The sequence below is a fragment of the Odocoileus virginianus genome, chromosome 19 (assembly GCF_023699985.2).
Source record: "Odocoileus virginianus isolate 20LAN1187 ecotype Illinois chromosome 19, Ovbor_1.2, whole genome shotgun sequence".
Classification (NCBI taxonomy): Eukaryota; Metazoa; Chordata; class Mammalia; order Artiodactyla; family Cervidae; genus Odocoileus; species Odocoileus virginianus.
Window position 1 is genome coordinate 15,515,792 of NC_069692.1, and position 24,798 is coordinate 15,540,589.

The 24,798-nt window shown below is 38.0% G+C and overlaps 1 long non-coding RNA gene across 1 annotated transcript; it reads right to left on the reverse strand.

The window, feature by feature from the left end:
- Nucleotides 1–924: 924 nt before the first annotated feature.
- On the reverse strand, nucleotides 925–24,329 carry LOC110133488 (uncharacterized). The gene is made up of 5 exons (XR_002312783.2): nucleotides 24,203–24,329; nucleotides 7,903–7,960; nucleotides 6,488–6,570; nucleotides 5,121–5,152; nucleotides 925–2,560 (listed from the first exon to the last, which is right to left on the reverse strand). It is a non-coding gene; the product is annotated as an uncharacterized lncRNA (long non-coding RNA).
- Between the last annotated feature and the right edge of the window lie 469 nt (nucleotides 24,330–24,798).

Sequence of the window (24,798 nt, forward strand, 5' to 3'; positions counted from 1 at the left end):
CTCTTAAAAAAAAAATTAATTTTCCTACAGGAATACTTCTTTACCTTCCTATTCAGTCCTTTGCTTGTGTTTGGGAAATCTTACCACTTTCTTCCATGGTAGAAATTTCTCTTTTTGATCTCTTTTGATTTGGCAACTTGAATGGCATCACTAACTTTGGTTAAATGTTTATAGGAATCTCTTTGGTTGAAGAAGCTGGGATGTATTCCTGTTACATGATTAAAATTAAATACAACTGTTTCAATTCTAGTTTAGCAAGTACACAGAGGAACACATGTTTTCTTTTCCCAGTAGATCTTCTAGTAGGCAATGCTTATCATGGTGGGCACTAAGATTATAAAACCAAATCTCAAATCCAAAATGTGTTCATGCACACCTGCATACACATATGTGTGTATGTCTGTGTCCGTGTGAAGAATAAAAGGCTATTGTTAAAATTTTTATCTTTACTTTCACTTCCTCAGAAAAATGGGCTGCACCATTATTATTCTGAGGTATTTGACGCTTTCATGCCCCAACTTACTGTTGTACTATTACAAAAGACGGCATACTAAGTATTAAGAAGTGGCTTAGCCTTTGTTCCCTCTCCTGAGAAGTGCTTGCGTGCATGTGCTCAGTTGCTCGGTCATGTCTGACTCTTTTTGACCCCACAGACTGTAGTCTTCCAGGCTCCTCTGTCCATTGAGTTTTCCAGCTCCAATGAGACAAGTGCTCGGGCCTGGTGCACTGGGAAGACCCAGAGGGATCGGGTGGAGAGGGAGGTGGGAGGGGGGACCAGGATGGGGAATACATGTAAATCCATGGCTAATTCATTTCAATGTATGACAAAAACCACTGCAATGATGTAAAGTAATTAGCCTCCAACTAATAAAAATAAATGGAAAAAATAAAAATAAAATAAGAAAAGAAAATTAAAAAAAAGAAAATTTTTATGATTTACCCTTCTAAAAAGCGTGTGTTTGAGAAGGGAGTAATTTCAGGTAGGGAGTACTCCAGTTTGTATGTAAGGTCTGCTGGTGTTTAGTTGCTAAGTTGTGTCCAACTCTTGTGACCCCATGGACTATAGCCTTCCAGGGTCCTCTGTCCTTGGAGTTCTCCAGGCAAGAATACTGGAGTGGGTTGCCATTTTCTTCTCCAAGGGATCTTCCTAAACCAGGGATCGAACTTGCATCATGCATTGGCAGGTGGATTGTTTACAATTGAGCCGCCGGGGAAGCCCCTTGTATACATTACATGAACAAAAAGCTCTACACCAACAATATGAACTTGAGTAAGATTGAGCAGACATTTGAAAATGTACCAACATTGCACTATCTTACCTTGTGATTTACACTAAGGTAGGGAGGACAAATCAATGCTTACTCTCATTATCAACAATCCTAAAAAGTCATTAATACGAAATCTGATCTGAGGCCTATGGGAGCTACTTCTTCCTTTCCACTGTCAGCACAAAACAAGAGTAACGAGGAGGTCTAAGTGTCATTCTAGAGATTGAAAATTGGCTAACTTTGATCACAGAGAGCAGACTTTAGTGAACTATGCTATAAAAATCCCTTCTTTCCCCCCGCTCTCTCCTTCTCCTTCTTCTTTAGGAACAGAGGCAGAAATTGCAGCAATATGAAGCTTTTAGTGTGAATGAGGATTGGCAAACTCTGATCCATGGATCAAATCTGATCCTGTGCCTATTTTTGTGTAGTCTGTAGTTTCTGATGTTTTTAAATAGTTGAGATTAATCCAAAAGAATTATGACATTTCATGATATGTAAAATTCAAATTTCAATATTTATAAATAAAGTAATATTGGAACAGCCACACTCATTTGTTTATATATCATTGCTTTCGTGCTATACTGGCAAAGTTAAATAGCTGCAACAGAGACCTTATGTGATACTCTCATCACTTCACATTTTTATTTTTGTGCATTACAAATCACAGTGATGTAATTATAACTCATCAGCGCCTCAAATGGCACGCATATTGCTGTACCATGACATGATTTTTAAAGATTGCCAGTGTGTATCTATCATGTCAACACAAGAAAAGTAGAGAAAATTGGACTTTGAAAGTTATACTTTTAAGGCACAGTGTAGTATGGATTGTTTTATCATTGAATTAGATGCTGAAAGATGGTTTTATGTGACACTGTAGCTGTACTGAAATAATATAACATGCATCAACATTACCAAACCAAGCATTCTATATAGAGAGAGTGTGTAGCTGGACAAATTTACCAACCTTGTTAAAATTTCTTGAACAAGAACTGCCTCAATCAGTATCATTGAATACTGAATAGTTTTGAGAAGGCTGTTTTTGTTGTAGCCCTGATAATGTCTCTTAATGAATTAAATCTAAAGCTATGAGGCAATACAGACTTTATATGTGAAACTTACACTGCGGCAAAGACATTTGGACAACTAATGTTTTTGTGAGTGACAGATAATTTTAAGGCGCTTTAAACACATCACATGCTGGCAAAAGTTAAAACAAGAATCAAGGTTTTTATCCCCATCCAAAGTTACAGTGAGTATATTTTTGGAGCTTCCAGCAGCACTTTTCAGACCTTGAGGCAAGTGGAAAAGAAGTTCCATTATTTCAAATCCATTTAATTATACAACTGAGAAACTTTCACCTAACCTTAATTGGAAGTGATTAATCTGACGTATAATGACATGCTAAAAGACAAATATCAAAAGAGGAATCTAACAGAATCTTGTTAATGTATTTCAATCTATAAATATGATTAAAATCATATGCTGATGGATTGATAACAGTATTTGGCAATATTGTATCTATGAAAAGACATTTTGAAAGATGAAATACTCTATAAAATCTCATTAGAGATAACATTAACAGATGAATATTTATAATTGATTTTGATGTTAGGGGACACAACTTTGAACTCAAATGAAGCAAAATGTTATACCCCTTACTCAAAAAAAGCTAACTCCATTTTTTTTATTTGCGATTCTGTATTACAAAATATTATTTTGTAATTCTCAAAATAATTTGACTACTGGAATACTCAATTATCATCATTAGATTTAAAAGCATATAGAAATGTGTCTTCTCTCTTATTATATAGGTACCTACATACTATCCTTAATTTTTTCACTTAAGTTTTTAAGTTTTCACTTATCACAAACTTTAAAATATTTATTATCTGGGTCTTCACAGAAAAACATTTTCTGACCTCTGATCTAAATGAAGTAAATCTGAATTCTGGTTTCACCAACAGAACACAGAAGAAACTGATGGCAGGAAGAAGATGCTGAAGGCCACAGACCACTGGGGTTGGGATGGCCCCTGTCTTGAGGACTGCAGGGAAAGAGATGGGCTGCAAGGGTCACGAAAGTGAAAGTGAAGTCGCTCAGTCCTGTCTGACTCTTTTGCGACCCCATGGACTGTAGCCTACCAGGTTCTTCTGTCCATGGGATTTTCCAGGCAAGAGTACTGGAGTGGGTTGCCATTTCCTCCTCCAGGAGATCTTCCCAAGCCAGGGATTGAACCCGGGTCTCCTGCACTGTAGGCAGACACAAGGGTCATATCTGAGGCTTTTTTCTCTCAAAGAGAGCAGAGGTTAGCATGAGGATTAATTCTTCTATTGTCAGAATTAACCAGGGGTCTTTGGGAATCTTTGATCCCAAGACCTTTAGGAAAGAGTAGGACAGAGTTTTTTTGTAATTTGCACAAATAAATAAAGCATTGTTTTTATTTCCCAATGTTGCTAAAACCAGAAATTACTTATACATACATTAAAAAAAAAATTCTGAAAGGTGCCCACCAACATGTTAATATTGATTCTCTTTGGGTCACAGACTTATACGTTATTTTACTATTATCTTTTCTTTAACCTTTTCCCCTCTGATCTTTCTACAGTGAATATTTGTTATTTTACTCTTTCTCTTGTCTTAAATCTTTTTCTTTGATGTTTCCACAGTGATAATATTTTATTTCAAAATTTGTACTTTAAAAATTATCCTGGAAGAGGACACATTTTTACTATTTATTTTCAGATTCCTTATAAGGATCTTTCTTTCTTGTAATTGAAAGAAAGATCAGTAAGCTAGCTATCTTGTGTCCCCTGTGAACACTTTCTTTCATTTTATTTAAGAAAACCAGATTAAAAAAAAATTAAAGGAATGCCCACATACAGAGTAGGAAATAATGTTTGTGAGTAACTGAATATACTCATATCATTAACAAACACAGAAGGCACCATTGTTGCTAAAGGAAGTATGAGCATTTTTTTCCCTTAAAAAAATGAAAGATATGTAAGACACTCTAAAGAAAAGGAATTAATAGGTTTATTGTCATGACATTTTTAATAAAAAAAATTTAAAAAAAATCTTTTTCTTCTTTTTTTTTAGTTTATTTGGCCACATGGGGGTCTGGGCTGTGGCAGGCAGCACCTAGTTCCCTAATCAGGGATCAAACCTGGGTTCCTTACATTGGGAGTGCAGTAGACTTACATTGAGTCTTAGCCACTGGACTACCAGGCAAGTCCCCCCAAGAACAATTTTTTTAATAGAAAGAAAAATTACTTTTATGTGCATCAGTAAATATTGTCTATTCTTAAAATATTTTAATTATAGTTTTAAAATTTTCAAATTATATTTTAAAAAATCTAATCCATTTATATTATTTGAAGTTACACACAGTCCTGACCATTATGAATTCCTCTCATATTATGTCTTCATATGTGCTAAATGTCTATCACATGCCAGCACTGTCATGTGTGCATAACTGTGAATCTGAGAAAGCATCAGGTTTTGCAAGCTATTTGTCTGAGACACACAGTAGCAGGGCCAGGTTAATTACATTGTCACATCCCAGAATACTGAGATAGTATCACTGTTCTTGCCAATGACGTTTTGTTTGTTTCCATAGAGTTATATATTTACAGGGAAACTGTATATTTTTCTAAACAGATGTCTGTGTTTGTTTACTCTGCTGACATAGAGAACACTTAACAGTTTTGGATAATTTTAATGCTAAGAGATGGCATTGACTAATGTGAGTATCATTAAAGCTCACCACAGCTGTCTAATAAACTGCATGTATAAAATCACAAGTTTACTTTTTCTGAAACTAAGGTCAATTCTTCATGTCTTCTTACTAACCTTCAATATTTCCAGGAAGAAATATGGAAGATCTAGAAAAAAGCAGAACAGGGACTATTAAAATAGTTTTTTACTTCATTTCCCAACATCTCAGGGAAAAAAAAAATCAGACTTTGTACAGACCAGCATGAAAAGATTGTGTCTTGTCTGAACATAATCAGGCCAGGAAAAAAACCACTTTTCATTTAGCACTTGTTTGCAAGTTTATAATCAAAAAGATGATATTTACCATTCCTAAATTCTTTAAAGATGTAGACAATAAAGGAGGACTTTTTATAATAATGACTTTAGAACAAATTTTCATGTGAAGGCAGAATAGAATTGCCAGTATTCTTTTTGTCAACATACCTCTGGGAGGTACATTAGGATTAAGTCTCCTCTAATTACCATTTGTTAGCTGACAAAAGTGGGTTTTGAACTAATGAGTTCGAACATGAAGTTTGCGCATGTATGGAAAAAAGAAAGAAACAAGATCAAGTCAAACTAGTCTTTATCACTTGTCTGGCAATCAATCACATGCCTTCCATAGAAAGCTGTTAGTTTTCTATCTGAAGTATTTGCTTTGATATACCTTAGAGAAAAACAAGATGTGCATTGAAAATAATCTGCCTTCCTTAATCTTCTTGGCTTTGTAACTTTTAAAAGTAGCTCATTAAAAAAAAATAGTTATTTCTTTATTGCATTAATGTCATTATTCTACAAGTCTTACTTTTCTGTTATAAGGTTCAATAGCAAAATCATAATAGTCATAAGAAAGGAGGTTCCCCTGAGGATAAGAAATATATACCATATTCGGTTTGCCAGTATTTCACTATGCTTATCCAATTATTACTTCTTTTAAAGGGTACCTTCTGAAATATGGAGTTTAAATAGTCATTTACACTAAATAGTAAAAAGAAGGCTGCACATCTTAAGTAGGTTTAGCTGACAATTTAAAATAATCACTCTTAAAAGAACTGGCCAAATTTTCCATCATGGAAGCAGCATCCCCAGGTAACATGAAAAGCAAGGCTGTAAAAGGATTGAGAAGGAAGGACAGAGGACAGCAGGCCCAAGACAGAGGATTCCCTTACTTGGGGCACGTTTTGTTGAGTGGCATCAAGGGGGAGAGGGCTGCAAAGTTAATGATCTGGCTCTCTAGTAGTAGAAATTTGCTTGGCAAAATTTTTAGCAAAATCAGAACTGGTAATGAGTTCCACTTTACTTTTCCCAATGTCCAGTCAGTTACTAAACCCTGGAGTTCTTATTTAAAAATTTATGTTGGACACATTAACAGAATGTATAAATGTATTATTTAACACTTGGATAAATGAATAAGCAAACAAATGAATGAATGAGGCACAGCAATGTAGGCCCTTTTCACTTACTCTCTCTCAGGTGAGACGCCGCATCCTGCATCTTTCCAAACACAACAAAATTAATGGATGAGCCCCAAAATCAGCTTGCAATTCTATGGAAGGGAGATGGAATCAAGTTCAGTATCAAGACCTTCATTTAAAGGACAGGAAAACATTTTGAAAAATCAGAATAGAAGAGAATGTTGAAACTAAAAACCTAGTTAGTAAATACAGCCTATCTCTGGTACACAAGACATCATTTCTTGCTGGTGACATGACTGTTGTAAGGGCCACCCCTTGGGGGTGCTGAGATTCCTAAAAAAACTTCCTAGTCATCCAAAAAAAAAAAAAAAAAACTTCCTAGACAACCAGGATTATGTCTTTGGACCACATGTGGCCAAAGGTGGGTAGAGTGGCATGAGGGTGGAGAAAAAAAGGCAGGAGATACAAGGCAGAAACCAACCAAATTCATTTAACTTCAGCTTCTCCTCTCATTTTTTAGTGTAGCTCAGGCTATATTTTAAAATTGTTATACCAAGGCTTCTGTGGTGGCTCAGTGGTGAAGAATCTGCCTGCCAACGCAGGAGACACGGGTTTGATCCCTGATCCAGGAGGATCCCTCATGCCTCAGAGTAACTAAGTCCCTGTGCCACAGCTACTGAAGCCCTCAAGCTCTAGAGCCCAAGGTCTGCAACAAGAGAAACCACTGCAACGGGAAGTCCTTGCAATGCAACTAGAGAGTAGCCCCCACTTGCTGCTAGAGAAAAGCCCCCCACTAGAGAAAAGCCCACACAGCCATGAAGATCCAGCACAGACAAAAGTAAATAAATAGTTATTTAAAGCATTATTATGCCATTATTTTACTATATTGCATAATTTAAGTGCCTACAGAATTTATGTTGGCATGTAAGTTTTTTTTTTCCTTTGAAACACAACGAGTTTGTTGACCATTTGACCACACACAAACTGCAAAGTAGCAGTCTTTTTTCAAAGATCTTGAGCTATCTTCTACTAAGCTGACAGCAAGAAGAAATAAGAGAATCTTCCAAAAACTTCACAATGCGTTCACATGAGTGGAGACCTAAGGGGTTTAGATAATTCAGATAAATGCACAAACTTGTAAGTGCTTGTCAAATTCAAGCCTTTTCAATTTTTCTCTTTAGTTTTTATTGTATCAGTTACAGAAGACTGTTTAGCCTCCAGGCAAGAGTTGGATATTTCATATTTCTCTTAGCTAGAAATTAGAAAAAGGAACACATTCCATATGAAACACATTTTTGAAAGACAACTATGTAGAAATATTTGCTCTAATAGTATCTATCTTACATAGAAAATAACCCTAAGAAAAGAAAAGCAAGTTTTGTTGGGACGCCTTGTATGACATACATGATAATGTTCTTTCTGGTTTATGTCACAATGCTGTACTTTGCTAAAACAATGTTTACCTTGATTTGGGGTTCCTCATCTTGTCTTCCTCTTCCTGGCTTGGCTTTAGCTTTTAAACTAAAAATAAAAATAAATGAAGGCAGAGAAAAAGTTTTACAAGCAAGTGTCTTACAAGAAATAACAGCAGACTCATAAAGTTTTATTTTTTTGATTTATTCCAATTTGAGATGTACTAAAAAATGTAAGGCAAGTTTTAGCATCATGTCTTTTAATCTAAATGCAGTACTTTCTTACCTACTTTCATTAGTGGAATTTACAAATTTTAAAGTTTAAGTACTTGAAAAATGTTTTAATCTTAGTACTCCCCTTGTAAATTTTTCAGGGGAACAGAGATGACTTGTGAGAAACTTGGCATCACTTCTAATGTTACCAAATTAGATTGTGTGTGAGAGAATGTCCAATTTTCAATAAATCCAATTTCAACAAGTACTGAACTTGAAGATAATTGCACTGAGATCTGAAGTACAATATTCCATATCAGATTGGACATTGTACACAGAGTTTTGATATTCAGAAAAAGGTAACATTTCAGTTGCAGATATATTTTATAGGCTAAGATTTAAGCATACTCTGATAATATCAAGTTATGGAAAACAGCATGCAAAGTTTTAGTTTTTCCAAGCAAACAGGCACTCTGGAAACTCTAAACAAGAGTAGGTTTCTTTGAAATGCATTGTGCTTTTAAATCAAAGACTTATTTGGAAAAAAAAAAATGATGCTCTTCTCTTCACAGTGGAGTTGGAGAATGTTTACTAGTCACTCTTTTGTGGGCAATATTAGACAAAAATAATAGAAATTTTTTAACATACCAAACTAACATTTAGTAGTTTTCTGAAGGTCTGTAAAGCATCTACAAACATTTCTGTAAACAGACTAATTTTGAAATTGAAAAAAATTCTTGCTTCTATACTAGTGAAAAGTTAAACGGTCTGTGAACTTGTTATGTCTTTGGAAATAAGCTGTTTCTTGGCAAAAAAAAAAAAAAAAAAAAGACACTAGGCTACTCGAGGTCATTCCTTCTGAGTCACTAACTCAAGTGCAAAGCATGGTGTTTTGAATGCCAGTAAAGACATTAAAAACAATTTATTTGAATCGGTTCTAATGAGATGGATGAAACTGGAGCCCATTATACAGAGTGAAGTAAGCCAGAAAGATAAAGACCAATACAGTATACTAACACATATATATGGAATTTAGAAAGATGGTAACAATAACCCTATATGCAAAACAGAAAAAGAGACACAGATGTACAGAACACAATTTTGGACTCTGTGGGAGAAGGCAAGGGTGGGATGTTTTGAGAGAACAGCATTGAAACATGTATATTATCTAGGGTGAAACAGATCACCAGCCCAGGCTGGATGCATGAGACAAGTGCTCGGGCCTGGTGCACTGGGAAGATCCAGAGGAATCGGGTGGAGAGGGAGGTGGGAGGGGGGATCGGGATGGGGAATACATGTAAATCCATGGCTGATTAATGTCAATGTATGGCAAAAACCACTACAATATTGTAAAGTAATTAGCCTCCAACCAATAAAAATAAATGGAAAAAAAAAAGACATAGTCCTTTTGACTGTGCTCCTCATTTTCATGATACAGCCTCATGTTTTGAACATTTCTGGTCTAATGAAATTCAAATAATGTTGACATGACATTCTGGGAGCTTATGTGGAAGCAGTTAAGTCTCATTTCATCCCGGAATCTCCCCAAGAATGGCCATATAGCAGAGGCTAATCCAATGTTTATCGAGTTGAATTCATCTCAGATGGACTTTCTTCTTTCCTAATACTTTTACACTGTGACTTCTACCTGTTTTCTTTGTCATGTGTCTGCATTAGAGCACATCTTACTGATTTCTGCACCACGTAACAGGAACAAGATGGACATGATTGCCTACTCAATTCTGAGCCTAAAGTGAATAAACAGTAAAATTTTGGGAGTTGCAGGAAGGGGTAGTAGGCAGAAGGAATGTGCTGCCGGGCATTTTTCTGTCTACTGGGGGATTTGGTGCAGTAGAAGAAAACACAGGTTTAGAAGTAAAATGGGCACATTTTCAAACTGCCACCATTCCCTCAAAGTGTAACTGTTCACTGAACTTTAGTTTTTCATCAGTAAAATGGGAAGAGTAAGAGTTACCTGTTGGGATGTTGGGAAGATTAAATGTTACATGTAATGCATTCAAAATAATGCCAACCACACAAATCGTGGCTATTACAATCTGAACTATAAAAACTGCATACACGAATGCTCAGTCACCTCGGTTGTGTCTGACTCTTTGAGGCCCCGTGGACTGTAGTCCACCAGGCTTCTCTGTCCATGGGATTCTCCAGGCAAGAATACTGGAGTGGGTTGCCATGCCCTCCTCCAGGGGATCTTCCCAACCTAGGGGTGAATCAGTGTCTCCTGCATTGTGGTGGATTCTTTACTGTTGAGCCAACGGAGAAAGATTATGGTGTTACAAAATAAGAAATTTTCTTTTTTTAGGTCACATTTCTAACTAGAAGTGCCTCAGCCTGTTAAAAGAGGTCTCAAATTGCTCCCTCTCATTTCATCAATACGTTCTTAAGGCTGACCCCATCCGAGAATTCAATTGCCATTGAGAAGACAGCTGAGAGCTCAGTCACTACATATAGCATCTTCCCTCCCAGGGTTGGTGAGCCATTCAGAGGCTGCATTTATGATTAAAATGTTAGAAAACAAGCAGCATCCCCTAGAATCAATCAATAAAGTCCTTGGACATCTCTCTGACAAAAGACAAGAGTCACATGTTGGCTTACAAGATAAAATCCAATAATAAAAGCTAGTATACTTCCTTGGGTACAACTCCTTGAATATAGTTCCTTTCAACTGAAGATCTAGGAAGTAAGGACACAAATTATATCCCCTCTGCATTAGCCAGGGTTCTCCTGAGAAACAAAACCAATAGGATCTTATGTATATATATGTATTAGGTTGGCACAAATGTAATTGCAGCTTCAGATCATGAATTTTAAATCATTATAACTAGGCTCAAACAAATCAAAATTGGAGCCATTACAATCAACACACTTTTGCCAATCAGAGATAAGTTTGTTTATTCCTGTAGCATACATATCTGTGCTTTGGATTTCAGTGAACTCTTGGAAAGCATTTTCTGCCTCCTGCTGGTTATGGAAGCATTTTCTCTGCTAAAAGTTGTTGAGATGCTTGAAGAAGTGGTAGTTGAATGGTGAGAGATCAGGTAAATATGGTGGATGAGGCAAAACTTCGTAGACCAATTCATTCAACTTTTGAAGTGTTGATTTTGCGACATGTGGTCAGGCGTTGTCGTGAAGAATTGGGCCATTCTGTTGAACGATGCTGGCTGCAGATGTTACAATTTTTGGTGCATCACATCAATTTGCTGAGGACACTCCTCAGATGTAATAGTTTTGCCTGGATTCAGAAAGCTGTAGTGGATCAGACTGGCAGCAGACCACCAAACAGTGGCTGTGAACTTTTTTTGGTGCAGGTTTAGATTTGGGAAACAGTTTGGAGCTTCTCAGTCCAACCACTGAGCTAGTCATCGCCAGTTGTCATATGTATAAATTTCACTTTTAATCGCATGTCACAATTAGATTGAGAAATGGTTCGTTGTTGTTGTGTACAATGAGAAGATGACACTTCAAAAACGATATTTTTTATGTTAGGTCAGTTCATGAGGTACCCACTTATAGAGCTTTATCACCTTTCCAATTTGCTTCAGATGCCAAATGACCATAGAACGGTCACATTGCCAACTTCTTGTGCAGTTGTAGGAGGATCAGTTTCAATGATGGCTCTCATTGGTTGTTGTCAACTTCCAATGGATGGCCACTGTGTTCCACATCTTCAAGTCTCTTGTTTCCATTGCAAAACTTCTTGAATCATGACTGCACTGTACATTTGTTAGCAGTTCCTAAGCCAAATGTGTTGTTGAGTTGTCTCTGCTGATTTAAGACTCATTTTGAACTCAAATAAGAAAATTGCTTGGATTTGTTTTTGTCTAACACCATTTCCATGGTCTAAAATACATGTAAATAAGCAGTAAGATACTAGAGTAGGTAGCCTATCCCTTTTCCAGGCGATCTTCCCGACCCAGGAATCAAATTGGAGTCTTCTGCATTGCAGGCAGATTCTTCACCAGCTGAGCTACCAGGGAAGCCAATAAGTTATTAGCAAAGAAACATAAAGTGAGAAAAGCACATCAAAATGATGTATAACATAAGTATATTTAAGAATGTATTCCAATATCAAATGGAAAATTTCAGCAATGCAATAGCCCTAATTACTCTTGCATCAACCTAATATGTGCTCTGGAGTTCCAGAGACCTGTCTTAATTTTGTGCTGTCTTTATCTTTTAGTTCAAGTTGATATAATGACTTCTAAAACCTTATGGGCTTCCTTCTTATTAATTTACTTTCCACTCTGTTAGATAAAAGTCAAACCAACAGATTTCTCTGAGCTAGTCTCTCTTGATCTTGGGCTCCCTGGGCTGGAGGTGTAAGCTTGTGAATCATTAATGTAATATATAATAATTGAAGCTGTGGATGTGGATGAAACTTCTGGAGTGACAGAATAAGCAGAGACTAGAAGAGTTCTTATGATCAAACTTATGTTGTTTAAAAAAAAAAGTTTAGCAAAAATAAAAGAGAAAGAGAAACTAGGTTTTTATTTTTTTTCCTGGCCACACAGCCTATGGGATCTTTGTTCCCTGACCAGGGATCGAACCAGGCTCTCATCAGTGAGAGCACAGAGACTTAACCACTAAACCAACAGGATATTCCTGAGATCATCTATTTTTGCAAAGACTATGATAGGCTAAGATCTGATAATTTTAACACATAAAATGTTCTTATGAATAAAATTAAGGTTATTTGAACTTATGATTGCCAGGGGAAGGAGATAGTTAGGGACTTTGGGAAGGTCATAGACACACTGTAATATTTAAAATGGATAACAAACAAAGACTTATTGTATAGCACGTGGAACTCTACACAGTGTTATGTGCCAGGCTGGATGGGAGGGAGGTTTAGGGGACAATGGATACAGGTCTATGTATGGCTGAATCCCTTCTCTGTTTTCATCTGAACCTACCACAGCATTGTTAATCAGCTCTACCTCAATACAAAATGTTTTTGGTGTTAAAAAAGTAAAACTTTAAAAATAAATAAACAAAACTAAAGTTATTAACATATCAAAAGAAAAGTGGTCAAAAAGAAACATAGATCAGACAATGAAGTACAAGTCCCTTAACAAGCTGTCCATGACCTGCAAATCATTTTTAAAAAACTTTAAAAATATCAAATTGAAAAGATTCTTTTGAAGTATGGAACTCAAAGTCAGGAAGGGTGAGACTAGATTAGCACCCCAGTACTGGTGGGCTGGCCTGAGAGCTCAGCTGGTAAAGAATCTGCTGCGATGCAGGAGGCCCCCGTTTGATTCTGGGGTTGGGAAGATCCGCTGGAGAAGGGATAGGCTACCCACTCCAGTATTCTTGGGCTTCCCTTGTGGCTCAACTGGCAAAGAATCCTCCTGTGGGAGACCTGGGTTCTACCCCTGAGTTGGGAAGATACCTTGGAGAAGGGAAAGGCTACCCACTTCAGTATTCTGGCCTGGAGAATTCCATGGACTGTATAGTCCGTGGGGTGGCAGAGTTGGACACGACTGACTTTCACTTTCTTACTACTGGTGGGGCTGTAGTTTGATACAAGAGGGCAATATTTGAGCAACATGAAAGAAGACATTTAGAAAGTTTATTTACTTAGCAATTTCTAGAAAATGAATTTTAAAAAGTAGTCAAATATTTATGTGTGAGAATGTTCATTGAAAACACTATTTTTTACAAGAATGACAATTGAAGCATCAATTTTAACAAAACAAAATCTGGAACTATCAATATTTTCAACAATAGAAGAATGATTAAGTATATTATGAGGCACACATAGAATTAAGAATTTCAAAACTAATAACAATTATGCTTTAATGAAATAGAAGCATGATCATAATATGATGCTAACTGAGGAAAGCAAGACATAAAACTGTAAAATATGATTCCAATTTAGTTTAAAATATATACATATTATAATTTAGAAAGAAATATATCAAAATGTTAATACCATTTATCTCATGTGATGCAATTATGAAAGCTTTCTATTTTCTTCTTTATTCTATCTAGCTTTCTCTTTCATTTTCCCACAATGAGTTACTTTAAAAAACAATAAAAATGAGCCAAAATATGTGGTACTTAAAGGCTTTTCTTTGCACAATTGCCCAAGTGAAAACTAACTGCTCAGTAGTAAAGACCCTATGGAGAAAGTGGCTATCCCAGCACAGATGGCAGGATAGAAATGCTATATAGGGAGCACAGAGAAATTCAGACTGAATCAAAACAGAGACAATTCCCTTAGGTGGGCGGTTTTCTGAAAATTCGGCACAGAAACCACTTATCCATACTAGATCTTGCCCAGAAACCTTAAAAGAAAACCAAACATAGCTGCTCTGGCTGAAGGCTGTGCCCTTGATCCCTACTCTCTGCCTTCCTCGCTCAAGGGTCCCTGCAGCAGGCTCTGCTGACACACGAGGTCTAAGAAACACTTTGAAAATCAAGAAAATCATCTTATGCTAAAGTTTCTCATCAACCACTCCCTAATAAAGATGACCCAGAAACTATTAGACTCTTTTGTGTAATTGACTATGTATTACAGTATAAGAACACTTAAACAATTCTCACGTCAAGATAGACTGCTTCCTTAATTCTTCATCAATTCATTAGCCCTTTCTATTTAAGTCTTCCTTAAAAAATATACTAGGCATTATAGGGCTTTCCAGGTGGTGCAGTGGTAAAGAATCTGCCTGCTAATGCAGGAGAGGCAAGAGATGTGAGTTCAATCCCTTCATCGGGAAGATCCCCTGGAGGAGGAAATGGCAACCCACTCCAGTATTGTTGCCTGGAAAATTCCATGGACAGAGGAGCCTGGCGGGCCACAGTCCACGGGGTCCCAAAGCATCTGAGGCAACTGAGGGACTGAGCACACACCCATAACTTGCATAAGCACTTGGCCCAGAAGGATTCTACATGATCTTCAGAGTTAAAAATGTGAGCACGTCTGCAAATGCCTGTGGCACTGACAGTGGGTCAGTTTTGGCTTGATCATCCTTGGCTGTGCTTAGTACCCAAAGAGGAAGAATCCTCCCTGCTCCCAGGCAGGGCTGCAGCCTGGACAGCGACAGAATGCTGGCTCGCACAAGAGTGGCCTCAGTTGGGCGATGCTGGAGCAAGGCTGCACTTAAACTAGCAGCTGCAATTGTGGTGAGCAGGACCTGGTGACCCCTGAAGCATCGTGACAGGTCTTATTTACTGAATCTACTTAAAACTTTTCAGAGGTTTCAATAGGTTACCCTTCCTCACTTGGATGCCAGTGGCTGCAGTGAAGGTGAATGGGATGTCTCTTCTGGCTGTGTGGAAAACTATGACACAAAAGCACATTCTAGAACTATACTGACCAGCCTGTCACCATCAGCCACATGTGGCTTTAAGCTCTTAAAATAGGGCTAGTCTGAACTGAGACATACTGTAATTGTAAAGGACACACCAGATTTCAAAGTAGGAAAAAGGATGTAAAATATCTCACTAATAATTTTTCCTATTGATTTCATGTTAAAATGATATAGTTTTGGTATGTTAAGTAAAATAAAATACATTATTAAAATTATTTGTACCTTACTTTTTAATTTTAACACTAGAAAATTTTAAATTACTTGTGCGGCTCACATTTATGATGGGTATTAAATTTCTGCTGGGCAGCACTGTTACAGAACAAATAGAATTGGGGCTGAAGTTGTTAGTCCCCCTGGTCTTATTTGGGATTTTTTTGTGTGAAGAGGAGAAGATTCTTTGTTCTATGGATGAAGAGAGAGAAAACAGGCTTGTCCTTTTGAGTCATTGATGCATCAATTGGGGTTTGAGTTTCTTTGTGGAAGCAGGAAATACCAGTGACATTCCATAATAAATGAAGGAGATGTGGACTAACCCAAAAATGCTCTCAGAATGAGCCTTCTGCTGGCTTGGGCCGTGGTTAAGAACTGTGTTGAGTCCTTTGGTCACTCTGATTCTGTTTTGTTGCCAACATGAAAAGGAGAAAATTATCTAAACATATTTTTGTAAAAGGAATGTGGGTACTGACCATCCAAATGAGCTGAGAAGTGTTGTACATGATGAGGACTTGTCTTAACTTTTACCCAGGGATATATCTTCTTATATGGGCTTCCCAGGTAGCACAGCGGTAAATAATCCATCTATCAAGGCCGGAGACAGAAGGGAATTGGGTTCCATTCCTGGATTGGGAAGGTCCTCTGGAGGAGGAAAGAGCAATCCACTCCAGTATTCTTGCCTAGAAATTCCATGGACAGAGTCTGATCAGCTGCAGTCCATGGGGTCACAGAGAGTCAGTCATGACTGAGCATGCACACACAAGGCTTCTTATATTTAGGTCTAAACCTTTATGCAGAGTACTTTCCTCTAAAACTGAGCACGATTCGGACATGACATTGAGTTATTCATCCCTCCAAGCATCTTCATTCGTCATTTCAATGTATTTTGAGAGTCTGAGTAACATCATGAAAGTGAAAGTGAAAGTCACTGAGTTGTGTTATGAGTAACATAGTGGTAGATTCTAAGATGGAGTTTACATTACACAGTCTCATACTTTCAACGGCCTTAGTTTTTTCATTTGTTTACTTAATACATATTTATTGAGCACTTATTACTTGCCAGGCACTCTACCAGGCATCAGATGCAATGGGAATAAAAAATAGAATAAGATCATTGACCTCCTAGAAATCACAATCCAGTGTGGGAAGTGGACATTTATTAAATAATTATGTGTGAGAGTTCTGAGGAGCAGAAAGCAGGAAGAATTCAAAGCCCAAGTGGAAGGATAGATAGAAAGGGTACAGCTCTTCCAGATATAATGGGGGGAGAGATGCCCTAAATCCAAATAGCTACCCCAAAAAAGCCAGTGTATTTGATATAAACTCTATGAGGAGAACAAATGTAGCCAGGATGCCTAACACATCCCCATCTACATTATCTAGACATAAAAACCATTCTTTGGCCACCTGATACAAAGAGTCAGCTCATTGGAAAAGACTGATGCTGGGAGGGGTTGAAGGCAAAAGGATAAGAGAGCAGCAGAGGGTGAGATGGCTAGATGGCATCACTGACTCAGTGGATGCTAATTTGAGCAAACTGGGCATGTAGCATGGGAAGTTGGGATAGAGTACAGAAGGGGAGAGGGATGATGAGACCTGAAAACCCAGCCATTGGAACTTTGCTACTGGAAATATTCAGTAACAATTTTGACTTGGAGAAGATTGTAGAAGTGCAGTGGCAAGTATTAGCGGTGATCTGGATTGTATTAGTAAGTGTGAGCAATGCTAGAACACCATGACCAAGGTCAGTCTGTCAAGGAACATTGCTCAGTGCCAAGTTCCCAAGTTTAGAAGAGGAGCTAAGGACAGGCAGTTCCTAGGTTTTTTTCTGCTTTAGGTCAGTATTGCCCCAAGTGATTTTGATACACTTCCAGAAAAATTTCTCATTAGATTCAGATATCTCCTAGATAGATATATTTTCTGTGTGTGCAGCTGGGTGAGGGGCTGGATTAGGAACAAACACTTCAGAGGAGACTTTGCAGCGATTCTGATATGCACCCATCCCTAGAAAAGTACGACTGCTCTAGGAATGGATGGGGAGAATTTCAGTGATCTTACCACCACAAAATTAGAAAGACAACAGGGGGCAGGTGAAGACAGACAGAAGAGATACAAGTCATGATCATGACCAAGTTTGTAAAATGAAGATAGTGCTTTAAACAGACTTTGAAAGAAAATCACATTTTAGAAAGTTGGAGGTAACAAGAATACAATATGTAAAAACTGTTTAGTCACTTAAATTTATAAAACATTTTAATATCTGATATATGAATATATTTATATTATAAAATATACAATACAGAGTTTATATTTTAATATATAAATCAAGGCTGTAAAAATGTATTTCTTCTAGTTTCCAAATAAACACAGTTGACCTTTGAAACACCACAGGAGTTAGGGGTGCCAACTTCAAAAGTTCACATATAACTTATAGTAGGCCTTCTGTATCCTTGGTTCCTCCGCATTCATACTTCCTCATCATTCCATGTCCCCAGATTCAATCAACCATGGATCTTGTAGTACTATGGAATTTATCATTGAAAAAAATGTACATTTAAGTGGACCCATGTAATCCAAAACTGTGCTGTTCAAGAGTCAATTGTATTCTCTATACTTTGTGTATCTTGCTTACCAAATATTCAAATTTATAATAAAATTCATTCATCAAGTCATTCTAATGATTTTAAAATCATTGGTGTAATTTTTGGTGATAGAATTAAATGATGCTCCTTTCTTAGCTGAGATTTTACATATAAAGTTCTTACAAAGACTTCTCCATTAAAGTGAATCTCTCTCCAAGAACCATCCAAGAGTAAAAGACAGTGGCCCTTTGTTATAACCTTATTGAAAGAAGTTGGAAAGCCAGAGGAAGAGAGAAAAAAAATAAGATGAGAGAGAGAAAATGTATCTATCACATTTCTAGTTACTGTATATTTGATGGTTTAAACTCTGCCCTACGTGCTTGTACTAGAGACACCTGATCCAAACAACCTGATAATTTTGCTGAGTCACCTTGCTTTGGCCTCCTTTGCTTTCCTCCCTCTCAGGAGGAATCATCCTCCCAGGGCCACTCTTTTCAAAACAAACCAACCAATTCAGCGTCCACACCTCTTACCACCTCCCACATCAGGCTTTCACACTCCTGGCCATGATCCAGCAGCCCTAGTCGCTGCAGGGCCAGATGTGAGACAGCTGGGGACAGCCCCAATGCTCCAAATGCTGGAATGATTCAGCTTAGTCAATCCCAAACCTGTCTTCCCTGCCTCACCTATTTCTTCTCACGGAAAACATGATAAAGGTTTTTGGCCACAGGTTTTTTCCCCTCTGACTTCCCGGTGCTTCCCTGTGGCCCTCAGGGGTGTGATGTGTATTCTCTCACTTGGGACCTGCCTGTATAATAAACTATTTTTCCACCGTCCATTGTCTCCTTACCTGTAGGCCTTATCATCCTAAATAATAATAAATCTTATTAATATAAAAGTGAGGTAGGAAGAGGGGTCAAGGAAGGTGGTTATCAGCCAGTTCTAGCTACCTGAGCTAAGAATGTGCATGGTTCATCTGCTTTGTCCCCTGAAAGAAGGGTGAGATGTTTGCCTCTCTGATATCCATAGAGGGAATAACTGGGGTGGGATGAAAACGACTGGTTGAAGCCCAGCTAATAAGCAGAACAAAGGAAGAAAGGGAAAGAAGAGGAAAGAGAAACAATCGTAACTGCTACCACGCTCAGCTAGTGCCAGTGGAAGATGTGCAGGACCAGACAGGGGCAGAGATGGGAGGGCCCAGGAATCTTGAGGTTCCTCCATGCGGAGAACTGGCCAGAGGCCGTGGGAAGGAGACAGAGAGGAGGTTCCCACAGTCACTTCTTGCATTTCACATTCTTTGATCTTTGAAAGGGATCCCAAGAAGATCTCCTCCTCATACACACGGTTCAGGAGTGGTCAGTCCCTGCAGGGAAAAGTTTTCCAGTAAAGCAAATTGTCCTGATCCTGCCTGAGTGGCTGAAGCCTCACTTGTGCTCTCTCTGCCCCAGGATTCTCCCAGATTCTTCAGCTGTCACCAAGTTCCTCCATAATGTGATGTGTGATCTCCCTTCTCCCAGCCAAGGACATTTGAACCTCAAAGAAATCCCTCAACACCTGAAACAAATAATAGGATCTCTTCAGCAGGCCTTCCAGTTCTGGCTTTAGTGCCCACATCCAAACAATTTTTTAAAATCTTGTAATCAAAGCAGTGTGTGGTTTCTGAGGAAAAACCACATGTGCTGAAATTCATTAATTAATTTCAGTACTTATCACTTTTATTATTATTATACCATTTCCCAACTCATGGAAAAATATTTCAGTACTTAATAAGTAGTGTGCCTGTATTTACATATGCCTCCTGAGTATAAGCCTTGGTTTATTCTATTTAAGAGCAATAAATTCAGCATTCTAAAGAAAGAAAACTTTCATAAACCTAACCAAAGAGATTTTAAGCAAAAGATTTGTACATACATATAGAGACAAATTGTGTGTCTACACGCATATATATATACATATGCGTATGTATACACACACACTAAATTGACACCACTTTAAAAGTATCCAGTTTTCCTGAATATAGAAATCCCTTTCTTTTCACATATTTGCAGTTTCACAGTCCCAGTGGTAGAGGTTCTTCATGCCAACAGAAGTCCTCTTCCTTGCGGCATGAAAGGCTCTTTGTTGTTATGTTCTTGCACTAGTTTCTCATTGAGCATTTTGCAGAATCCCACAGTTATTCTCCACTCTATCACAAGTGAAAGGAAAGCAAGTGGTACTTCAGAAAATTAGTACATACCATTGGTAGAAAAGGAGAGGAGAATTTGTAATAATTTTACATTATAATATTATAAATTCTCTTATTTAAAGAGAATTCAAGGTCATGCCTTTCAAAATAATGAAGTTTCTATGAAAGTTAACAGTGCTCTTTGAGACCCTCTACCTATAATTAACTGTGTCCCATGATCCCTTAGGGACCTCCAGATCACTCTAGAAAGGCTCAAGATGCATGAGTATCCAGGCCCACAAGAGGGTAGAAGACATCAATTTCCCGCTCCCTTCAGCCTTTAGTTTGGTAACAGTACCACGATGTACCTTTAGGGAATCTCCTCATTCTTCGCTCTCCTGTCTGTTGGTATAGCTGTGGCTCACAACCCCTGGGGCTGGAAGTGAGTTCCTGATCCCAAGCCAAACTCATAACATTCAATCTCAGGATATTAAGTAGAAATTTTGTAAAAGAAATTCTTTCTCTAAAGCTGCCCAGCTGGTAAAACGTAAGTCTGAAGCTTTGGTGAACACTTTCACCACACTTCTGAGAAAGCCGCTGAGTGAAGCCAGTATATAGAAAAGAAAGCAGAGCCAAAGATGGTGAGAGAGACGCAGAGATGTGCCGCTTAGGTTTCTCATCAGGGAATGACAAAATGCCCAGTTACAGGGACTGTGGTCATCAGATGGTCCAAAGCTGTCAGCTTCTTCAGAGTCTGCCTCAGCAATGGAGACCTGCCTCACCTGGGGTCATGCCCTTATAGCTCAGTCCACGTTAGTGACAGAGCAAGGCCACATACAAAGCTTGACTATCTTGACTAATCTTGGGAAAGACTTCACGGTCAACTCAGCAGGTTGGTCAAGCTTTTGCAGAGCCTGTATCATGGTTTCACTTCTCCCTCTGCCTTTCCCTTCATGAGTAACAGCTTGCACTCTGAGCTCCATCTCAGCATCTGCTTCTAGAATACTCTATCTGGGATAGGTGGAAGAAAGCAGATGACTGATTAATTACTTGGAAAATCAGTTATGGCTGAAATAAATTTTCCCTCCAGTAGACTGAATCAATAAAGTAGCAACTGAAAGGTTCTTCACAAAACAAGCTCTATAGATCATAGCACAGAATTTTCATGGGAAATTCTGATAACTGGTTGTACCTGGATATATCCTATTTTTAGAATTTCTAGCCACCAGCTCTCTCACTTTCCTCAAACTAATCTGATAATCCATCTTAATCTTCTTAGGTTTATGAGGAATGAAATCTTGACACCCAAATTACTGAAGACTACCTAAATCATTAATGAAAGGAGGAAGACTTGAGGCGAGAAATGTCTTCTTCCAAAGCCTGTTGTAGGCATCAAGGGAAAGAAGGGCTGTGAGTGTGTTTCTAAGGTAAGGAGCCGCTGAGTCCAGGCATAGGGAGCTTAGAAAGGCAGAGACAGGGAAATGAGATTATGACCTCATATCCAGCCCAAATTTATATTTACTTCCATCCATAGCTTTTGTCTCTTTCAACTCTGTTCTATAAAGCTGACTATAATTTGACTGTACCCTTGGTACTAACTAGAACACTTAGAGCACTCCTGTCTCCTAATGGAGCTCAGCAGAATGACTGTTGATACCACCTACATTACTGACATAAATAATTCAAATGATTAGGATATAGTTTCTGCTCTAGAGGAGTTCATAATCTAGTGTGTGCAATATGGGTTTGGAGTGTAGTGTTTGTATATGTGTGACAGTGTCTACAAAACAATTGTTATAATAAAATGTAACTATGAATGACTGATGATTAATTGACCATAATTTATAATAATTTGGGAATGGTAGGTAGGGAGGAAGAATGGGCCTTGGATGGCTTCAGAGCAAAGGTAGCAGTGTTTAAAGCAACATGCTGTGCTCAAGGAATACCAAATAGCTCTATTTCACTAGGCCATCAAATTCAAGGGGTTGAGAAAGGCATAACAAACACTAGCCAAAAAAGGCAGGAGTCAAGTCATGGAGGATATTGGATGCCCTTGCCTAATAAGGCATTAAATGTTTACCTTTTAGATAAAGTCTATATCTAAAGATATAGACTTGAACAATTTTATACAGAAGAGGGACATGATCATAGTTAAACTTTAGAAAGATTATTTTAGGGCAGAGGTGGATTCAGGGCAAGACTGATTCACAATCCTGAGTGAATCATGAGTGACCACATCATGGTTGCTAAACAGGCACACTTTGAAATTGAAAAAGGAGCACTGTAATCATTCCGCTCAGAAAATTGGCATAAACTGGGATCCTTTCTGGAAAACTAGATGTATGTTTATACTATTTGAGGGATTTAAGGACACCGGGATCATTTACAAAGTTTCTGAAATGATCTAAGTTGGAGACAAACACCATGGAAGCAATAGCAGTGGGGATAAAAAGGAAAGATGGATTTAGAGAGAAGATAACATTGGGAATCTTTGATTAATGATTGTAAAGGATAAAGAAGAAGAGAGACCCTCCGCTTTCGGCTGTGACATGTTTCAGGTTTGGAAGATGTCCCATCTGTCCATACAACAAGAAAAAACTGAACAAATTGGAAATCTGTGACTTTCCTTCAGAGACCTGAAGTCACAAGGCAAACCTACACTCCCCAATTCTAGCAAGACAGAAGAACCCAGAGTCATAGCTGAGATATATTTACTGGGGGAGGAAGCCTCTAGAACTACAAACTAGTAGGAACGCAAATTGTAATTTTGATGAATTACTGGAGACTGAGTGTGGGCTAGCATGTGAGTGAGAAATTCCTTAAGGGCACTGTCGTAGGGGGACCACCCACACATTCATGAGTTTTGCTTCCAGAAGTCCCACCAGGTTTTTTTTTGTGTGTGAAAAACCAAGAAAATCCCCTTATGGCTTTGGCAGGGGGGAGGGAAAAACTTCAATTTACAAAAGGTGCAGAGATCCACTGTGTTTTCTATAATAAAGCTCTATGTTCAGAGGAGAGAAAAAAAACAAAATTGCCCTTGAAGGTAACAGCCCAAGAACTCAAGCCTACTAAAAGACAGATTTGTTCATAGGATTAGAGACTGTTTTCCTTCCCATATCTTACCACCTAACCAGCAAGGATCCAGAGTAATAACAATGGATTATTGGTTAAAAGACTGAAAGGTGCTTCTATCCAAGGAAGAGTTCTTATGGAATCCCAAAATGAATGAGAGACAAAATCAAGGGCACTAGAGGAAGTTGAAGCCTATAGCCAAAGCAAACAACACAGCCCAATCTGACTCCTAGCAGATGAACATAAAACTTCACATAAAAGCCTATTTACTTCAATTCTTAATATACACTACATCATAGCTTTCAAAACTAAACTACAATGCATGTGAAAAGTCAAGAAAAAAGTAGTTTGAAGAGACAAAACAAGACTCAGAATGACACTCAGATATGGCATACACTTGGAATTATCAGTCAAGAAACTTAAAATAACTGTGGTTAATACATTAAAAAGCTCTAATGGAAAAAGTAGAGAGTACCCAAGAACAGTTTGATGATGTGAGCAGAGGAAAGAAAACAAAAGGAAAGTATATTGTACCCATCTATATACTGGATATGATCAAGGAAAGAATCAATAAACTTAAAGGTAAAACAGGAAAAACAATTAGTGTGATTACTCAGGAACAGATAAGCCTCCCCATGTTCCTTCTAAATAGCAACATTGCATGAGATGAAAAGAAGGGGAAAAAAATCTATTTTATTTTGAATTAAGCATCAAAAGAACTTGCTTTGCTGGGATTACAAAAAGTCCAGTTTGGGCTGAGAGTTACTTACGTTGAAAGCACCACTGCAAGGGAGGGAACAGAAAAGAAGTCAGTCCTTTTATGCCTTTCTCAGGAATTGCAGGGCAGTGCTGTGAGCGTCAGAGGCTACATTCAGCTCCTTGGCTGGGACACAGGCAGGGTCAGATCCACAATCTCAAGTGGCTCCAGAAGGAATAAAGAAAATGCCTGGTATTCAAGAGCCAACTCTCAACTGGACTTCAGCATTGCCTTTTCTGTTTTTCAGGGGTAGATAAATCCAAATATGTTTGAGAAAATATGTATATTTCTGTTGTGAGGGGAATGTGGCTTGATTCATCCTTGTTTATCAGGTCTCCAATTCCAATTTCTCTGATTGAAAAGGAGGAAAAGCAGATAGAGAAAGATTTCTGTGAGGCAAGGTGCTTTTTTTCTCTTTCTTTTTAAAAAAACTGAATTGTAATAGAGGCCAAAGCTGACCTTGGATGCTAAAAAAGTATTGGGATGACAGAAAAGTTCTCTGTTGAAGAAGTTGTGATAGATACACTTCTGATTTCATTCACTCTGTTGCCCACAGACAATCTCTTGTTCAAAGCCCTCCCCAAATTTAGCTCTGCTATAAGACTTCTC